Source organism: Notamacropus eugenii, chromosome 1, assembly GCF_028372415.1.
Source record: "Notamacropus eugenii isolate mMacEug1 chromosome 1, mMacEug1.pri_v2, whole genome shotgun sequence".
Taxonomy (NCBI): Eukaryota; Metazoa; Chordata; class Mammalia; order Diprotodontia; family Macropodidae; genus Notamacropus; species Notamacropus eugenii.
Genome location: NC_092872.1, coordinates 20,514,424 through 20,536,193, shown reverse-complemented (window position 1 = coordinate 20,536,193; position 21,770 = coordinate 20,514,424). Strand labels below are relative to the sequence as shown.

Sequence of the window (21,770 nt, the reverse complement as noted above, 5' to 3'; positions counted from 1 at the left end):
TCCTGAGCCATCTGGGTTCAGCAACCAGATATTCATCAGGACAACTGGAGATGGCCCAGGATGCAAGTTAATGTCAGAGACCTTGTTTGGACCCAAAGTCAACAGAGTTTTCACAGCACCACATTGCCTTTTAAGTACACAGATCTTGAAGAGGAAAAGACATAGAACTGGGTTATTGAAAGGAAATATGATGTAGGGAGGAGATTCTGTCTTGAAACCGACCATCTCCATCACTTGCTTGCAAGGTGTATGACCTTCAGTAAGTCACTTAATCACTTCAAGTCTCAATTGGTGTCAATATTGGCACCACCTTGTTCTATTCAGTAAGCTAATGCATGTAAAATAATTTGTAAGATGTATATCTCATAAGTTATTAAATATAAGTACATAAAATATATTTTATTTTATGTAGAGCTATGGAAATATGACGTTTATCAGTAAGAAAGTACTACAGTTCTTAGTACAAATTCTTTCTTTGCATTTTCTATTATTGTTCAGTCATTTTTTCAGTTTTATCTGATTTTTTGTAACCCCATTTAGAGTTTTCTTGGCAAAGATACTGAAAGTGGTTTGCTTTTTCCTTCCCCAGCTCATTTTACAGATAAATAAACTGAGACAAATAGGGTTAAGGGACTTACCTAGGGTCACACAGCTTGTAAGTGTTTGAGAACAGGTTTGACCTCAGGAAGATGAAATTCTTCCTGTCCTATCCTTTATATAAATCACCCCATTTGTGCCTCATAACAATTTTATGAGGAATCAGTTACAGGTATTGTTTTTATTTTATGGAACAGGAGACTGAGACTCAAAGGCTAAGTGGCTCAGCACATAGTAGGTACCAGATTGAAAATTCGTACCTAGATCCACCTGAAATTTTATCTTCTTTGATTCAAGTTTTGGGTGCTTAACCTTCTGGAAGCAGAAATGGACTATTCAAATGGACTATATCAGAATTTAACTTCCTTATTTCATAAAGCATGAAAAGGAAAGACAGGGATTAAGGATAGGGCAGCTTCTTAGTCAGCTCCCTAGTCACAGAGTTACTAGAAATCAACTTCCTGACAATCTGTCCAACTTGCTTTGTACCGTACCAGGCTACTTTTTCACATCCTGCTTTGAAGGGATCTTAGTTTAGAGATAGAAGGGAATTTCTTTTATTTCTCTCATTCCATGAAAAAAAACAAAACACAAGAAGAGCTGAGATTTGGGGGCAGAGTTTCTCTAAGGAAAAATATTGGATGAAGAAATGGACTCAACAAATATTCATTCAGCCCCCCTTCCAACACTAAAATTTTCCAATTATCTGTGGTTTTTGTTTCTGTTTAAAACATTGGTAAGAATCTCTATCTATGCAAGAAAGATTTTTAAATCTTGAAAGATTTTTTTAAAACATTCTGATATTTTTCTTTCTTTTTTCAGTCTTTTATTCTTTCCACACTTATTCAGAGCAGGTAGAAGGGACTTGTTCTAAGGTGGTTGAGATATCTTGTGAAGAGAATTTGAGGGAAAAAACAAAAAGCCTGAAGAATAGGGGCCCAGAATTTGAAAGGTAAAATAGTATTTAAAGATTATAAAGTCCATGATCTTCCTTTAAAGATAGGAGGTGGAGGAAACAAAAATGAAGTGTCTTATCTAAGTTTCCATAAGGGACAGAACTAGTTTTTCAAATCCAGTTTTTCTGTTTCCAAATTCAGTCTTCTTTCTCAATGATCTTAAATGAGAATTTACACAGGATATTTTACCTGGACATGTGTGTGGAATTTACATGATGAATTGTGAACCTGGTGCCTGCCTGAAAGGAGCTTATACTCATGGCAGAAGCAAAAGAGTTTCAAATTAAAATAAAGATGCATTAAAAAAAAAACATGGAACAGAAGCATATAAACACATAAAACATTCATAAAATGCTCATAAGCAATACACATAAAACTTATTTTAAATATAGGGACAGGGACTGGACCTGTGATTTTGCTGGCATAGGGAATTCCCTACTGGGGATATTTCCTTTACAGATGCAGGTCAGCACCGTCTCTATAAATTCAAGACTTAGAGAATTGCCTGAAACAATAACAATAAGTGATTTGCTCAGTCTTCTAGTTAATTTTTGTTCAAGACAATACTTGTCCCCAGGACTTCCTGGATTCAGGCTCCCCATTCACTCACTCTTCTAATAGCTAGATATGGGTATCCAAAGAGATACATACATATATGCAAAGATAGTTAATCTAGATAGACAGCAGATAAATAGATTAGATAGACAGACCGATAGATAGACAGACAGACAGACTGACAGACAGACAGACAGACAGACAGACAGACAGACAGACAGATAGATAGATAGATAGATAGATAGATAGATAGATAGATAGATAGATAGATAGATAGATAGATGGATAGATGGATGGATAGATGGATGGATGAATAGATAGGTGGATAGACAGATAGCCATACTTAAGCTATGGGATGACTGAAATGTCTTGAATGATATAACATCAGTCGTGGAAGGATTGAGCAGCTAAACTTTCAGTAAAACTTCAAATAGAGAAAGTTCAGAGAGAGACTACCTTGGAGTGAAGGGTATGTATCTTTTAATGGGAATGGTAGAGCTCTATAAATATATGGAATAAAAGTTCAATTTCCTGGCTTGTAGAAGAAAGCAAGAGATAGGATGTATGTGTGTGTGTATCTGTGCGTTTTATAGGAGACTAGAATATTTTGATAAAAGAGGGCTGGCAGTTGAGTTCCTTAGAGCCAGGACATAGGCTTAGAAAAATTTCCTGGGGTTTCAAGCCATACTTCTGTACCTTAGAGAATTAATTCATAGAGGACTTTGTTGTTCGTAGATCTGACAACCATTTTGCATAACCAGAAAAAAAAATTCCATAAAAGGTTATTGAGATCAGAAAACAGATGAATCATATAAAACTTCCAAGAAAAGGGAGGAGATATAAAAGAGGATTGGGAATTTGAAGAGACCAGGTCAAAGTTTCAAAGAAAACTGTATTTAAAACCAGTTTGAAAAAAGTGAAATGTCCCATCTTTTATTGATTCTAGGATCTCCTATGCATCTACACAAAGTGTTTTTCTGAATTTTATCTCATGGGATATTCACAGCAACCCTGGGAGGAAGTATTGTTATTATCCTCATTTTACAAATGAGAAAACTAAGGAAAACAGAGGTGAAAGTGACTTGCCATGGGTCACAAAGCTAGTGAGTGACTGAAGCCATTTTTGAAATCAGGTTTTCCTAAATGAAGGCCCAGTCATCAATCCACTGTGCCACCTAGCTGTGCCTTATTTACGTGTGTCCTTCATTCAAATGTGAACTTCTTAAGTACTGGGAAGTTTTTCTTTCTTTATATTCCTGGAACTGTTCAGAACAGTGCTGACACATAGTAAGGGGTTAATAAATGCTTGTTTACTGACTGTATATGGAGCCCTAACCTGTCTTCAGAATTATAGTACCATACCACCAACTGCTCATTGAATATTTTGACCTGGATATGCTGTAGTCATCTCAACTTGACCTCTTTAAAACAGAATTCATTATTTTTTATAATCTTTTTAAAAAATAGTTTTATTTATTTATTTTAGATTCTGACATTCATTTCCACAAAATTTTGAGTTCTAATTTTTCTCTGTCTCTCCCCTCCCCCCACCCCATAACACCTTACATTCTTATTACCCCTTCCCTCAATGTGTCCTCCCTTCTATCACACCCCACCCTTCCCTTATCCCCATCTTCTCTCTTTTCTTCTAGGGCAAGATAAATTTCTATACCCCATTACCTGTATTTCTTATTTCCCAGTTATATGAAGTAACAATTCTCAACATTCATTTCTAATACTTTGAATTCCAACTTCTCTCCCTCCCTCTTTCCCCACCCAATGAGAAGGCAAGCAATTCAATACAGGCTATATAAGTGTCGTTTTGCAAAAGACTTGCATAATAGTCATGTTGTGTAAGACTAACTATATTGACCTCCATCCTACCCTGTCCCCTTCCCTTTTTTTTCTGCTCTGTCATTTGACCTTGTCTCTTCCCAAAAGTGATTACTTCTAGTTACTCCCTTCTCCCATTTGCCCTCTCTTCTATCATGCCCCTCACCCCACTTGTCTCCTTCTCCCCTACTTTCCTGTAGTGTAAAATAGATTTTCATACCAAATTTAGTGAGCAGGTTATTCTCTCCTTAAGCCATATGTGAAGAGAGTAAGCTTCACTTTCCCCCTCTCATCTCCTTCCTTTTCTCCTCCATTGAAAAAGATTTTTCTGAACACACCCAGAGGACACTCTGAAGAATCACCACCACCATCTAAAACCCTCCTCAGGAGCTCTACAGACAGGATGCGGCAGCTGTGGGGGTGCGTGCTGATCTCTGCCCTGGCTCTGGCTGCCTTTTCTGAAGCCTCTCCAAAGCCCAACACCATGCTTCAGGACACTCCTCCAGGCCCTGATGCCAGTAAAAGCCTGGGACTGAGATGGCCAATGGCTCTGGGCTCTCCTTTCCACCACTGGAGACAACTCTGCCCTCAGAACCTTCCTCACCTCATGACAGATCTGTCCAAGAAGTAAGGACCATGGCAGGAAGAGGATGCGGCATATGGCTGGATGGACTTTGGACACTGCAGTGCAGAGGAAAGGGACCAGCTCCCCTAGAATGCAACCCCCTGCCCCACCCCCTACCTCTTCTCCATCCTACCCTCAGCTTGGTGCCAATTCAGAATAAACATTTTCTCACCCTAAAAAAAAAAAAAAAAAAAAAAAAAAAAAAAAGATTTTTCTTATCTGTTTTATGAGTGATAGCCTGCCGCATTCCATTTCTCCCTTTCTCCTCTGAGTATTTTCCTCTCCCTTAATTTTACTTTATTTTTTTATGGATATTATCTCTTCTGGTTCAACTCAATCTGTACTCTGTGTGTGTGTGTGTGTGTGTGTGTGTGTGTGTGTGTGTGTGTGTGTGTGTAATCTCTCCACCTACTCAAACACTGAGAAAAGTCTGAGTTACAAATATTATCTTTCCATGTAGGAATGTAAACAGTTCAGCTTTCGAAAGTCCTTTATGATTCTCTTTCCTGTTTACCTTTTCATACTTCTCTTGATTCTTGTGTTTGAAAGTCAAATTTTCTATTCAGTTCTAGTTTTTTTCATCATGAATGCTTGAAAGTCTTCCATATCATTGAATGACCATTTTTTTCTCTTGAAGTATTATACTCAGCTTTTCTGGGTAGGTGATTCTTGGTTTTAATCCCAGTTCCTTTGACTTCTGGAATATCCTATTCTAAGCCCTTAGATCCCTTAATGTTGATGCTGCCAGATCCTGTGTTATCCTGATTGTATTTCCACAATACTTGAATTGTTTCTTTCTAGCTTTTTTTCTTGACCTGGGAACTCTGAAATTTGCCACAATATTCCTAGGAATTTCCCTTTTTGGGTCTCTTTCAGTAGGTGAAAGGTGGATTATTTCAATATTTATTTTGCCCTGTGGTTTTAGAATATCAGGACAGTTTTCCTTGATAATTTCATGAAAGGCAATGTCAAGGCTCTTTTTTTGATTATGGCTTTCAGGTAGTCCCATAATTTTTAAATTGTCTCTCCTGGATCTATTTTCTAGGTCAATTGTTTTTCCAATGAGATGTTTCACATTATCTTCTAATTTTTCAGTCTTTAGGTTGTGTTTTGTAACTTCTTGGTTTATTGTATAGTCATTAGCTTCCCTGAATTCCACTCTCATTTTTAAAGAACTGTTTTGTTCAGTGAGGTTTTGAATCTCCTTTTCCATTTGACTAATTCTACTTTTTCAAGTCTTTTCCTCATTGGTTTTTTGGACCTCTTTTTCCAATTGAGGTAGACTATTTTTTAAGTGCTATATTCTTCAGCATTTTTTTGGTTCTCCTTTAGCAAGCTGCTGACTCACTTTTCAAGTTCTTCTATGGCCTGAGCCCATTTCATCTTCATTTTGGAGGTACTGGAAGCAGAAGCCTTGACTTCCTCTGACAATATGCCTTGTTTTCCTCATCTGAAAGGATGGAAGGAGATACCTGTTCACCAAGAAAATAACCTTCTATGGTGTTATTTTTTTCCTCTTTTTTGGGTATTTGCCCATCCAGTTACTTGACTTCTGAATCTTTTGTCAAGAGGAAGGTCCTAGTGCTCCTCCTCCCCCTAGGACCATGCTCAAGGCTGAGATTCAGATCAGCTGCTCAAATCTCCCAGGGACTTTGGGTGGGGGCGAGACTGCCACTCAGAGCTGAGGTTCAGATCCCCTGCTTAATTTTACCCAGAGGCTTTAAGCTGAGTGGTTCAGACAGTGGACCCAGACTGCCTCTGTAGCCACTATAGCTGCCAACTTTCTGCTGCTGCTGCTGCCTCTGCCACTGTTTAGGGCCAGTGCTGGGGGGACCCTGCTTCCCTCTCACCCAGCTAGGAAAGCCCTCCCACACTGACCTTTGAAGCTTCCTTTGTCACTTGTGGGATGAGGGATCTGGGACCCTCCCTGCTGGAGACTCTGCCCTAGAGGCCTGTTGCAGTCCTGTTCCTCCCCATGCTGTGTGGCCAGGGCTGGGCTCCACTCTGCTCAGCATCCCATGGGATAGACCTTTCCTGTCAGCCTTCCAGGCTACATTCAGTTGGAAATCTCTTTCAGTCTGTTGTTTTGTGGCTTCTGCTGTTCTAGAATTTGTTGAGAGTCATTTTTTACAGGTATTTTGTGGGCTGTGGGGGAAGCACTTGAGTGTATGAGTCTTTCTACTCTGTCATCTTGACTCTACCCCCTCCTCCAGATTTTCTCCTCAAATCTACCTTTCCTCCACATTTTGGATTTTTGTGATCATACCAATCATCTAGGTTTGCAAATCTTGAAATTGTCTTTTATTCTGCCTTCCCTCATATGCAAAAAAGTTATTAGCTTGCCAAATACAAATCCATAACATTTCTCATGTCTTTCTTCTTACCCTCACATGACCGCTCTACTATTTCAGATCCTTATTAACATTCACCTCACTTATTGCACCAGTCTTCTAATTATCTTCCCTGATTTCATTCTTTCTCTTCTGAATATATCCTGTTTAGCATTTAAAAGTTGATCTGACCACATACTTACTTCCTTAAAAATCTGTAGTGACTTCTTCTTGCTTCTAGGACAAAAAACTTAAACTCCTCTGTGTGGTGTTCAAAGTCGCTCACTATCCAGCCATCTTTCCAGATTTATTTCATGTTATTCCTCCTCCTCAGGCTAGAATTTTTATGTTACAGTGAGCTTGGCACATTTGCCAAGTTCTGGGCTCATCATTCCTTCTCCACTCTCCATGATTTTGCTTCTGTGCCTGGAGTTCATTCTGCCCTTGCTTCTACTTTTTAGGAATCTTAGCTTTGTTCAAGGTCTAGATCAGGTGCCAATATTTTTGTGAAGACTATACAGAAATCCCCTAGTTTTTAGAGCTCCTATGCTTCTCTATTTTGTTGCTTTTGTAAGAAATGTAAATTCCTTGAGAAAAAGGATTTTCTTCTTCATTTTTATCTTTACATCTATAGTCCTTAACATGGTATCCTGCATTATAGGGTCCATGATAAATATTTGTTGAGTTTTGTCTGCCACTTGAAGGAAGTCAGAAAATCCAGCTGGTGGAGAAGTAGGCAGCATGCTTCATCGTTGGTTTTCTAGAGCCATAACTAGTCATTTTGTCAATCAGAGATATTGTCTTTCAAAATTGTTTTTCTATTTAATATTGCTGTTATGTATACATTCTCTAGTTGATTCTGATCACTTCTCTCTGTACCAATTCATGCAGATCTTCTCATGCTTCTCCAAACTATTCATTTCAGTCCAATTCATCCACAATTAGCAACTCTTGTGGAGAAGGGGTCAACCATCACCACCAAACTGGTAACCAACTTTCACTAGAGTATAGGAAGCCAGACTAGCTAGGAAACAAAACATCCTAGGGAAGAGACAGAAGGCAGAATTATTAGACAAATAAAACCATGGCTGCCACCTTGACTACTACCTTCCCTCATACTCTGATGGAAACAATCGGGATCCTGTAGTTAAGAGACTTAAAAAGTGAAATGCCCACCAAGCTACTAGCCCTGATTCCATAATGCACCCCAAAGTTGTCACTGAGATGAGCAACCACTATAGAGTAAGAACTCCCTATCCTCACCACCTTCACCAATCAAATGCCATCAACAGGTGGATAAGCTCAAGAGCCTTGAGAGTGACAGCATGTCCCACACCACTTGTCCTGCATCCAGCTCAACCTTTGTAATCTTAATAGTTAGTGGAAGGCAACCCTCCTGGAGATGAGGCCTGGTGACTGCTTTTCAAGTACTGTAGCCACAGCTGTTGAAAACTTGGAAAAGAAAGTTGTTGCTACCAATGTCTTTGGCATTGTCAAATGGTTCAATACTAGAAACTGATGCAATTTAATTGGTAGAAATAACATGAAAAAAGGTTCATCACCATCAGCTTTGCTGCTATACATTAAGAACCAGGAGACCATGAAAGCTTTACATCTCACTTGCAGCTAAAACCATCTGTGTGTTGTCTCTATAAGAATGAGAGCTCCTCCAGAGCAGGGATTATTTGACTTTTTATTCACCTTCCTAGCATTTAGCACAGTGCTTTGCACATAGAAGTAACTAATAAATACTCCTTTCCTTCCTTCCTTCCTTCCTTCCTTTTTTCCTTCCTTCCTTCCCTCCTTCCCTCCTACATTCACTAACAATTTCTTAACAAGCAATAATATTCTATTAATCTATATATCATAATTTCTTTATCCATTTCCCCAAATGAGACCACCCCTTTCCCTTTGCTTCCGGTTCTTTGCTATAATTAGAGTATCCATAGATATTTTTATTGATCACCCTAATTATTTGGAAAGTTTTCCTTTCAACACATTCAACTTACCTCTTTATGCCTTATTGCCACTGTTCACAGTTCTGCCCTCTGGGGTCAAAGACAACAATTGTAACCCCTCTTCTCCATGACAAGTCTCCAAGTACTTGAAAGCAATTATCATATCTGACTTGTCTTCACTAAATTAACTATCTCCAATTCTTTCTCAATAGATAATTATGCAGACTAAAATCATTAACTAAGTTGCCCTACTCTGACCACTCTCCAGCTTATCAATGTCAGCCCTAAAATGTGACATCCAGGCCTTCACACAAACAGTCCAGATATGATCTGGCAGTGAAAGAGAGTACTGAGGAACTTTCACTTCCTTATTCCCGGATGGAACTCCTCTCTTAAGGCAGTCTAAGATTGCATTTTCTTTCTTGCTGATAGAGGAATGAATCCAAATGGCCATTAAAACCCAGATTTTTAAATTTTCATATGCTTTCATTAAATGAAAAGCTCAGAGAAATTTAGATTCTCCTGACAATACTTAACGTTAGATCAAATTCATCAAATGTTTGAACATATGTTACCTTATGATGGAGGTTACCCATCATTAGCCTTTTTTTATAGACAAGGAGTCTAAACCTCATGGAGGTTAAATAACTAAGTTAAATCAACGTAACTAGCCAGTGTTGGTGCTGGGAGCCAAATCCAGGGTTTTCAACCTAAGCATTAAGGTTATATATATTAATATACCTTGAAAATGACAGGGTGGTGGTGTGAAGAAAGGTTTATTATAATTCATCTTTTCATCCTACATGTGATGTGTACTCTCAACTGTTCAAAAACTTGTAAGTATTGGACCAGGTCAGTTTCCTGAGGCATCATGACCTAGAAAAGTCAGGATGGAGATGATGGTTTCTTGTCTCTGATTGTTCTTTCCTGACCTTGTATGCATAATGCCAATGTGTGTACCACATGGCCGGAATACGGAATATTCTTCTTCTATTATAGCAGCAATATTTCCCAAGTGTGAGTTAGAGCTTTTATTGAAAGAGGAAATATTAGGGCTTTCAGATTTTTTGTCTTTTCCTAGAGCACAGCAGAATGATGAGTCAGCATACTCCTGCATGGAAAATGGAATGCAGCTCTTAATGTCGTTACATCACATCATATATAGACTGAGCTAGAAATTTAAGTAAAATTAAAGAGCATGTTGGGTAAACAAGGCATAGGATCCATATAAACCACTTACCAAGGCAATGACCCATAAATTAAAAATCCGGAAGGAACCAGGACACAGTAGGTTGAATACTGGCCTTGGAAACTCATTGTTTATCATCTGTTTGCTGTCTCCTTGAAGCAAGGGTTAGATCATATTTGTTCTGTGGCTGGCAATGTCAACTGGAAAGTGCTCACTGCTGCGTCTAACATCTGATTGTTACTTTCCAGTCCATCAGCGGTGAAGAGAAGCCAAACAAACACGATGCTCTCCCATCACCACTCAAAAGAATCTCCCATGCATCTGTTAAGTCAAAACAAAACTATATTCAGGACCCAGAAATTGTTCTTCCTTGAGAAAATAGAGTTAGTCTTATGAGAGATCAAATCAGAACTGTTTCCCAGGTACTAGAAAGTGCCTAGAAGTCATTAGCAAGCTAAATATTTGTGTTTGAATGCGCCAACCTGATGTTTGTCTGCAGACAGTGCTACTCAAAACTTCCTGTTAGACCTAGCTATTGAAAGAAGAGCTGAAGTATTTGCCAAATATATGCCTTAGAATGCTTGCCAGTCTCCTCCAGGTGTATAGTTTTGCAAACCAGAAAGTGCTGCATCAGCAGGTCATGCTAGGTCAGCAGGCTAACTTTGCCAGGGCTAAGTGGTAGGTGACTGGAGCAAGGATACGTAAAGTTATTGGCACCCCCCAAAATAGACTGTGCTTTTCATCCTCCTTGAGAAAAGGCATGGGCTAGCAAGAAAGTGCTGTGAAAAGCATGGACTAACTCTCAATGTCACACATAAATTGAGAAAATTGACTTGGATTCTCCCAATTATCCTGCCATCTGACAATCCTCTTTTTCTCAGTAGAGAAGTAAACTGTAAAATTTTGAAACCTTTAAAAAAAGAATTGCTCTCATTTGCTTTACTTTTCTTTTAAGGAAAAATAATCAATATGGAGAGTGTTTTGGAAAATCCATAGATATATGAGTCATTCCCCAATTGATATATGGTCAAAGGATATGAACAGACAGTTTTCTGATGACCAAATCAAAAGAATTTATTATTATTGTACAAAAATGCTCTAAATCATTATTGATAAGAGAAATGCAAATTAAAACATTTTTTACCTATCAGATTGGCAAAAATAATTGAAGGAAAAAGTGACAAATGCTAGAGGGGAGGTGGAAAAATTGGGACACTCATTCATTGTTGGTGAAATTGTGAACTGATCCAACCATTTTGGAAAGCAATCTGGAATTACACCCAAAGAGTTATTAAATTGATATACCCTTTGAAGCAGCAATACCATTATTAGGTTTGTTTTCAATGATTAAGGGCAAAAGAAAATAGTTTCTACGTTCTAGAATATTTATAGAGCTCTCTTTGTGATGGCAAACACCTGCAAATTGCAGGGATTCTCATCAATTGGGGAATGGCTGAACAAGGTGTGGTATATGATTATGATGCAATACCACTGTGCTATAAGAAATGATGAGCTCAAAGATCTTAGAAAAACCTGGGTGGACTTGTATGAAATTGTGAAGAGCAAAATGAGGAAAACCACGAGAATTTTGCGTACAGTAACAGCGATATTACTTTAAGAAAAACTTTGAGCAAATACGTCATTTCATATGAAGGAAGATGCTATCTAATCCAGAGAAAGAACTGATGAATTAAAGTATATGTAGAATGATTTTACATAAAGCTATATATATGTATGTGTGTGTGTGTGTGTTTACATACACACATGTTTTTGTCTTATGGTAGCTATCTCCAGGGTGGGGAAGGGAGAAAAGGAGAAAAAAGAAATTTACATAACTGTTATGTTCTTAAAAAGTATAGCAAATTGCACACAATAGATTTGCAATCATCTTTAAAAAAATTATACTGTGTTATGGAAATACTTGTTTTCTTCCATAAATTTAAAATAAAGTAACTAATTTTAGTGGAAAATTTAGAGAAAATTAAAATACATATTTGTAAGCTCCTTGATGGCAGGGACAGTCATTTTTGCCTTTCTTTGCATCTCCAGCCCTAATATATTACTAGTCCTTCATAGAAGTAAAGTAACTGTCAGTTTAGGAGTATAAAGTGTCTTTCCTAACTTGATTTACTCATAAAATTATCATATGTTAAATTTGAGAGTATAATTTATTCAGAGAAAAATTTCAAATTTTGTTGAATTTATTTATTTTTTTCATTTTTGTCATAAATGTTTTAAGCTGGTGAATTTTAAAGAATCTATTCTCTCAGTCTGGTTCAAACTATATTAAAGAAACAAGCAAAAGCTGAAGAACAGAAGAATTCCTCAGCATTATAATAAAGCAACAACATCATCCCTGGATTTAGTGTGTACCACAATATCACTCTAAAAGTAAAATTTTCATCTTTAGAAGTTAAAATCAATGGAGAAATCCAGCCCTAAACTCATTGTATAAAGCTTTTGGTGCAACGAAATTTGCTCCAATTGCATCATTTCTACTTCTTCTGATGCTTCATTTTCTGTCATATTCACGAATTCTTGAAATCTGAAGTTTTGCCTGGATGAAAGGTATAAAAGAATAAATATCTATATAGTACCTCATATACTGTGCTATGCACTTTGCAATGGTTAACTCATAACAAACCTGTGACGTAGGTCCTATTACATTCCCATTTCAGAGTTAAGGAAACTGAAGGAGACAGTGATTAGATGGTTTGCCCAGGATCACACAGTTAACAGAAGGTAAGGAACTATTTATGGCTTTCTCGAATCATTTGCACTTACTATAGTGCTTGGTACATAGTAGGTGCTTAGAATATGCTTGCTGATTAACTAGTGGAACCAGGAAATCAAGTGTTAGGTGTGAGAGATAGAGAGAAGACCAAACTGGCTAAATCTCAGAGTGAAAGAAAAGGAGTTATGTCCAATGATATGCTGGAAAAGTTGGCAGGTTTAGGTTGCAAATGGACACTGAACCTAAACCCAGGAGTCTCTATCTTATGTTAGAGCCATTAGGGAATTCCTGGAGTTGATTGAGGAGAGGAACATGATCAGATATGTGCTTAAGAAAAATGATTTTGGCAGTGACATATATGTACAATGGACTAGAGGGAAAAGAGAGAGACTGGAGGCAGGATATTTAAAGGGTAACATAAACTGATCATGGTATATGCATGAGTAGAGAGAAAAGGTCAGATGCCAGGCATGTTATAAGATTTGGCAACTGACTGGATGTGTGGGGAGAGTGAAAAGGGAGCTAAGGATAATAGTAACGTTATAAACCTGGAAGACTGGAAAGAAGATAATAACTTTGACCGATAGGAAAGTTTGGAAGAGAGGAGGACATATAGGTAGGAAAGATAATGAGTTTAATTGTGTACATATTGAATTTTTCCTGAAGTAATAGCTATTTATTCTAGTTGTGCAGAATTCACAAATTTGGTAAGCATACCACATCTATGTTTTCCCTTGTCTTTGATAAAAAATATGAAAGATCCCTTTGCAATATACAAAATCCAGGGGATGTCCACCAGATACTTCCTTGACATTGACACTGGTTATTTAATCAACACCTAAATCCCATTATACCATGAATTTTGAGTCTACCTAACTTTCTAGTCCACATGTCTAGCTTATCTTTAAGGTCAGTATGAGGGATGTAATCTAATGCCTTGTTGAAATCTAGATAGACTATGGCCATAAGCATACCTTTTTAATCCACTAGTTTTATAGCCCCATAAAAAAAGGAAATTGAAATGTATGACTTTTTCTTATTGGACACATGTTGAACTGTATGTCCTTTATGATCACAAATAGTGACTAGTTTGTGCTCAAACTATATGCTTCAAAAATGTTTACAGAGCAAGATGGAATCCTAGTTTATATTCTTGGACCAAACATTTGAAGATTTCTATGTTTTTCAACATCTAAAAGCATCTCTTCAGCATCAAATTCTAAATATGTGGTTTGTTTTGTAATCCAGTCAAATGTAGTAGAGATGCTTATCATCACTTCCATTTTTGCCTTTGAATCTTGGAATCAGTAGGGCTGCTGCAGCATGAGCTGGCTAACAACAAAATTTTGACACTTTGTTAATAGCTGTTCACTCTACTTTTTCCGTATTTGTAAGCAGAGGTATAATTAGGTTCTCAAAACCAGAAGATCTTAGCTGGGCTTTTTTTTCCTCTGAAAAAAGTACACTCTCTGATTCAGGCTAATAAAATCTGATTTCAGAACCATGAGAGAGCTGCACTTGAAGATGTCACTGTCAACAAGCATATCATTTCCCATTTTTTTAGGTCTTCAATTTCTGCTGTAGCTTGAAGAACATTTTGATTCTTGAGTAAACTCTCAGAGGATGTCACCAGTCCCCTTGAGTCTACTGGGAATTTTCTATATTATAATTTGTTGTTTTCTTTCCCACCATTTACATGTAAAAACAATTTTAACATTCATTTTTAAAACATTGAGTTCCAAATTCTCTCTCTTCTTCCCTCCCCGCTCCCTTCATTATGAAGGTAAGCAATTTGATATGTTACACATGTTTAGTCATGCTAAACATATTTTCACATTAGTCATATTGTGAAAGAAAACATAGACAAAAAACCTCAAGAAAAATAAAGTTTAAAAAAGTATACTTTAATCTGTATTCAGACACTATTAGTTTTTTCTCTGGTGATGGATAGAATTTTTCATCATAAGTCCTTCACAGTTGTCTTGGATCATTGCATGACTGAGAATAGCTAAGTCATTCACCCCTGATAATCTTACAATATTATTGTTGCTTTGTACACTGTGCATGCCATTTTGCATCAGATTCTGTAAATCTTTCCAGGCTTTTTCTGAGAGCATCGCTCTCATCATTTCTTATAGCATGATAATATGCCATCACAATCACATATCACAACTTGCTCAGCCTTTCCCCATTTGATGGGCATCTCCTCAATTTCCACTTCTTGACCACCACCAAAGAGCTGCTATAAATGTTTTTGTGCATATCGGTCCTTTTCCTTTTTGTTTTTTATCTCTTGTTGGGCACAGACCCAGTAGTTGTCTTGGTAGGTCAAAGGGTATGCATGATTTTCTAGCCCTTTGGGCATAGTTCCAAATTGCTCTAGAGAATGGTTGAATCAGGTCACTACTCCACCAAGAGTGCATTAATGTCTCATTTTTCCCACATTCCCTCTCGAATTTGTCGTTATCCTTTTCTGTCCTATTAGCCAATCTAACAGGGAAGAGGCACAGGGAAGAGGCAGTACCTCAGAATTGTTTTAATTTGCATTTCTCCTATCAATAGTGAGTTAGAATATTTTTATATGATTTTAGAAATGTTTGATTACTTCATCTGAAAACTGTTCATATCTTTTAATCATTTAATCTTATGTAAGATCAATGGCTCTTATATAAATTTGACTCAGTTCTCTATATATTTGGAAAATGAGGCCTTCAGCAGAGAAACTTGCTTCGAAATTTTTTTCACATTTAGTATTACTAACTGTATTTCCCTCCACCCTGTTTTCCCTCTGTTTATTCTAGTCTTTCTCTCCTTTCATCCTGCCCTTTCTCAAAAGTGTCTTACAACCTCCTCCAATCTGCCCTCCCCTCTATTGCTCCCACCCCTTCTCTTATCCTCTTCCAACCCTACTTTCCCATAGCATAAGATAGATTCCTGTGTCCAGTTGAGTGTATATATTATTCCTTTGTTGAGCTAACTCCAATGAAAGTAAGGGTCACTAAATTCCTCTCAGCTCCTCCATTTTTCCCCTTCACTGTAAAAGCTGTTTCTTGCCTCCTTTATGTGAGAAAATTTGTCCCATTCTACTTTTCCCTTTCCCTTTCTCTCAGTGTATTTTTCTCTCATCCCTGATTTTACTTTTATAGATATCATCCCTTTACATTCAACTCACACCTGTGTCCTCTATCTATATATACTCCTTTTAACTGCACGAATAATGAGAAAATTCCTATGAGTTACAACTATCACCTTCCCACATAGGAATATAAACAGTTTAGCCTTATTAAGTCCCTTATGATTTCTCTTTAATTTTGACCTTTTTGTGACTCTCTTGAATCTTGTATTTGCAAGTCAAATTTTCTATTCAGCTCTGGTCTTTTCATCAAGAATGCTTGAAAGTCCTCTATTTCATTGAATACCCGTTTTCCCCCCTGAGGGATTATCCTGAGTTTATCTGGGTAGATTATTATTGGTTGTAATCTCAGCTCCTTTGCCTTCCAGAATATCGTATTCCAAGTCCTCTTATCCTTTAATACAGAAGCTGCTAAGTCTTGTGTTATCCTGACTATGGCTCCATCATACTTGAATTGTTTCTTTTTTGGCTGCTTGCAATATTTTCTCCTTTACCTGGCAACTCTGAGATTTAGCTATAATATTCCTGAGAGTTTTCATTTTGGGATCTCTTTCAGGAAGTGATAAGTAGATTCTTTCAATTTCTATTTTGCCTTCAGTTTCTAGAATATCAGAATAATTTTCCTTGATAATTTCTTGAAAGATGATATCTGGGCTCATTTTGTCATCATGGCTTTCAGGTAGTCCAATAATTTTCAAATTCTCTCTCCTGGATCTGTTTTCCAGGTCAGTTATTTTTCCAATGCGATATTTCACTTTGTCTTCTAGTTTTTCATTCTTTTGGTTTTATTTTCTCGCTTCTTGATTTATCATAAAGTCATTAGCTTTCATTTACCTTGTTCTAATTTTTAAGGAATTATTTTCTTTGGTGAGCTTTTGTACCTGTTTTTCTACTTGGCCAATTCTACTTTTTAAGGAGTTTTTTATCAGTGAATTTTTGTGCCTCTGTTTCCATTTAGCCAATTTTGCTTTTCAGTTTGCTTATTTTTCCATTCTATTTCTTGACTTTTAACTCTTTGTTAAAGTGGGGCTCTGCTTCCAGGGTGGAGGCTGCACTATGTCAGGCTTCAGGGTTTTTGTGCAGCTGTTTTCAGAGATACTTCTGGGGACCTGTAAGTTTTTATGTGTTTCAAGGTGATGTGATCTAAGGAGAGGTATTTTCTACTCTCTTGGCCTCTGCTCTGGTCTGTGAGTGACCACAAGCACTCTTCTGACCTGGAACTGTGAGAAGGGTCCCTCCCCTCCATTGCTGCCACAAGCTCTGCTATGCCAGTGTTCCTCCTCATTGTAGGACTGCCACCCAGGACTGCCACCTGATCTGAGTGTGGGCAAAGCCACAGAGTCCTGCCTCAGTGCTAGCAAAGGGACCCCTATAATCTCCTTCTAACCCTCCTCCCTTACCATCTGTGAACCGAAAACCCTGGAAGGAGACTCTGCTGCTGCAGCTTTGACTGCTTTTACGGCTGTCACTGCTGATTCAGTCACTCCCAAAGCCTGGTCCTGACCTGTTGGGCTGTGCTATGCTGGTGGGGTCTATTCTCCCGGCCTGTTCTCTGCTCTGTGAGTGGCCAAAACATTCTTTTCTGCCCTGGAACAATGACAAAGGACCCTGCTCCACTGCTGCCCACAGGTTTAGATGTGCTAATGCTTCTCCTATCCTGGGACTGACACCCAGGACTCCAATCCAGTCCTCAATATGGGTAAAGTAACAGAGGCCTGCCCCCAGTGTTAGCAAAGAGACCCCTGTCATCTCAGATCAGTTGTTCAACCCCTTTACTGTTTGTGGGCTGAGAACTCCAGAAGCAGCTGCTGCCACTACAGAGTCACTGGTTCTCAAAGCTTGTTCCTGCTTTGGTGGGGCCCAGTCTGTGCTAGTACAGCCTGCGCTGGACTGTGCTCCAGTTTCACCCTGGTGGGGTAGAACTTTCCTGCCAACCTAAGTTGTCTTTGGCTAGAAAATTATTTCACCCTGTTCTTTCTTGGGTTCTGCTGCTCCAAGAATTACTCTATGTCATCATTTATAGGTGTTTGGAGAGATTTTGGGGAGAGCTCAGGTGAGTCTCTGCCTTTTCTCCACCATCTTGGCCCCGACTCTCACAATTTGCATTGTTGATAACACATCTCTTTTTTATTTTTCTGTCCAGTTGGGTGATGCCATTAATAAATAAGCTTCAGTTGATCAAGATTACATAAGATTAGAATAGTGAATATTGCAGGGGTTATAGCAAGATAAGCACATTATTAATATACAGTTGTTAGAGCTGGGAATTGATCCAACCATTTTGTAAAGCACTGAAGAATTATGCCAAGAAAGTAACAGAAATTTCCTTTCCTTTTCACCCACAGGTCCCACTGCTAGGCATATACACAAAGGACTTCAATGATAAAAAGAAAGATCCCATGTAAATCAACATATTTGTGGCAACATGTTTTGTAGTATCAAGGAGGTGGGAACAAAGGAAAAGCCCATCAGTTAAGGAATGATTAGTTAATTTTTTTGCAGGGCAATGAAATGGATCTACACCAGGTATGGAGTTAGGAAAATTCATCTTCCTGAGTTCAAATGTGATATCAGACACTTACTAGCTGTGTAACCCTGAGCAAGTCATTTAACCCTGCCTGCCTCAGTTTCCTCATTTATAAAATGAACTGGAATAGGAAATGGCAAATCACTCCAGTTTCTTTACCAAAAGAACCCAAAAATAGGGTCATGAAGAGTCAGACATAACTGGAAAAATGACTAAGCAACAACTAAAACAGATAATTTGTTATACATGAATGCAGTGGATTGTAATGGAATATTACAGAACTATAAGGAATGGTAAATATGAGGAATACAGAGACATGTGACAGGACTTTCAGGAACTGATTCCAAGTGACAAAAGTCAAACTATATTTGTGTGTGTTTACCCTGAAAGAGAATTAAAATTTTACCCTAAAGAAGAGCTATGGAAAAGTACTTCTCTCCCACACACAAGATCATCCATATGTTAGCACTGTAAGATGCAAGGTTTCATTTATTCTGTCTTGCATAGATTTTATAACCTAGTTACATCCATACACTAAAAAAAGTCTAGCTAATAAACTCTATGACAAACAAGTGGCATAAATTGCCTTCTATTTTTAAATTTTTTTTAGTGTTAACTAGAAAAGTGATTAACAAACATGAACATTTACAAATAAAATAATGCTAAAAATGGAAACTGCATAGTTTTTGTTTTTAAAAAATTTAATATTATTTAAGTATATCTAATAATATTAAATATCCCATGATAGTAACATTTCCTCACTTGTCTGTATCCCCTTCTGAACTTCCTTCTGCTGTCTTCTGAGCATTTCATGATCACTGTTGCTATTTTCACTAATGTCTTGTTTTTTACATCATCCTAGTTTTTCCCAGTTTTCCTCTTCCTCCAGGAGACCCATCCCATAGAACCAAATAAACAACAAAAAAAGGAATAAAAATTCAATAAACCAACCAATACATTGAAAAGGTAAAAAAAGATGCAACGTGCAACATGTATGAATTTCCACCTCCAGATAGATGTAAGGTGCTAGTGTCCTCTCACATCTCTTCTTTTAAGTCATGTTTGCTCCATATAATTTTGCAATGTCTGCATATTTTTTAAATGTTTTTTTGACAATCTTTTCATTTTTTTTACTACCTTCTCTACTCTCAGTTTCCCTCAAACTCTGCTCCTCATCTCCAGTAAAACCTCTCTTGTAAGAAAAATATAGTCAAGCAAAACTCTGGATAAGTATTTTGACTTTGTCAGGTGTCATCTCATCCACAGATCAAGTCAGTGAATGTCTGGGATTCATTTGATTGGAATATATGGTTACTGGACAAGGTTGGTTATTCAGTTTTTAATGTTGATCATACAAAAGTAACAGTAAAGACTTCTGGAAGCACAATAACGTACATGGTCTTCCTTCAGTATAACCCTGTTCCCTTATACCCCTATGAAGCATATAAGTGTATATTTATGTGTGTGTATAAATATATACACATATATAATTTATATATTATTCACATGTAAGCACATGCTAGCAGGATGATAAAAATGTACTTTGATATACTTTTTTGCCCACATGTATGTGTGTGTCTATATTGAGTATATGAAATACCTTTAGGATATATGTTATACATATATGTATTTGTGTAAGTGTGTGTATGTGTTTATATGTATATGTTTGCACGTATGTGTGTATGCACATGTACATCTTCTGGATCCTTCCTCCATCAAGGGACATTTCTGGCCATTCTGCTAGCATTTGGAAGTGAGTCTTTTATTTGACAGTACTTGCAAAGTACTGGTTTTGTTTTCCCAGAATAACTGACAATGTACAAATGCTTCCATATGCTGAAAGCTGTTTCCCCAATTGTGCTGAGTGGGAAGAGAAAAGGATAAGTGTGTGTTAGCACCAGGTTTGCATATCATGGCCAAACTTTAGAGGTTGTTCGTTTAACAATGGGATCCTCTGCCACTTTGTGGACCTCATCCTGCAGTAGGGAGCAGGCAGGTCACTGTGCCACAAAATGAAGTTATTAATTATGCTTCTGAAATATGCTAATAAATTTAAGATTAGTAGTTTCATATTTTCAACTCAAATCAACTTATATTCTTTTTTTCTATTAATGGAGTGTCCAGGGGCCTTGCATCTAGTGTATACTTAAGGCATGTTTCTCTAATTGAACTGTATTGGTTGATTTCAGCTCCTTTGCAAACCTCAGGGTCACAGGGATAGGAAGAACCAGGTTCCAACTTTGAAATCCCTTGATACCTTCTGACTCTTCTCGTCTTCAGTCTCTGGGGCAAGCAGGATAATAAACTCCTAATTTCTACATTTTCTTCAGGAAAAAAAAAAATGGATTTTATTGGCTCCCTTCACGATTCTCTCCATCCTTTGAGTCTAGTTAGGACAGGGACATGCTTCCCATCACTGGATGTATCCCTGCCAAAATTCTCTATTGGGGTAATTAAAGAAATAGTTTGTGAGCACTTAGGAAAGAATGTTTACTAGGAAGCAGCATGGATTACCTAAGAGCCAGTCATGCCAAATTGACCTCATTTTTTTGATATGGTGTGCTAAATTGGTAGATCAAGAGAATGTTATAGAAATAGAGTATCTTGATTTTATCCAGGCATTTCCCAGACTCACGAGAATCTTGAAGTTGGAAAGGACTTCACTTGCCAACTAATTAAAACTATACCTTAAGGACAATCCCCTCTGCAACATACCTGACAAGTGGTCATACTTGTTATCATCAGAGAAGCTGAAAAGGCATCTCAAGGATGAGAACAGGGAATACTGTTTGCTTCTTTTTGTATCCCCAGTGCTTAGCACAGTGCCTGCAACATGGCAGATACTTGATAAAAGTTATCAATTGACTGATTACAACTCCCACCTGTATAAAAATCCCCATGCTCCTTAACAGCATCCTTGAAAAGCAGTCATTCAATCTCCACACGAAGACTCTCAGCGATGATTCACAACGTTTCCACCTTCCAAACCATCTCAGTTCACTTTCAGTTAGCCCTACTTGTGATGATAATTTCTTTGTGTCCAGCTGAAATCCAGTTCCTGAAATTTCCATCCATTTCTCCTAGGTCTTCCTTCTGTGTGCAAAGCAAATATAATTCATCTTTCAGATGATGGCCTTCTAATGTCTGAAGATAGCTATAATTTTGACCCTCAATTTTTCTCTTCATTTTTTCATCAAACATTATGAGGTGCCATATGTGTACAAGGTATTGTGTGCTAATGACTTGGAAATATAAAAATACATTATGACACAATATTTTTGAACTCAGGGAGTTTTCATTCTTCTGGGGTTTGAGAGTTAGTGGGGTGGGGGT

General features: G+C 37.6%; 1 long non-coding RNA gene across 1 annotated transcript in view; it reads left to right on the top strand.

Annotated features, from left to right (window-relative positions):
• Window positions 1–4,751, top strand: part of LOC140522437 (uncharacterized) — a 60,985-nt gene extending 56,234 nt beyond the window's left edge. The window contains exon 3 of the long non-coding RNA XR_011973346.1: window positions 4,264–4,751. This is a non-coding gene — a long non-coding RNA (uncharacterized lncRNA). The remainder of the gene's footprint in view (window positions 1–4,263) is intronic.
• Window positions 4,752–21,770: the final 17,019 nt, after the last annotated feature.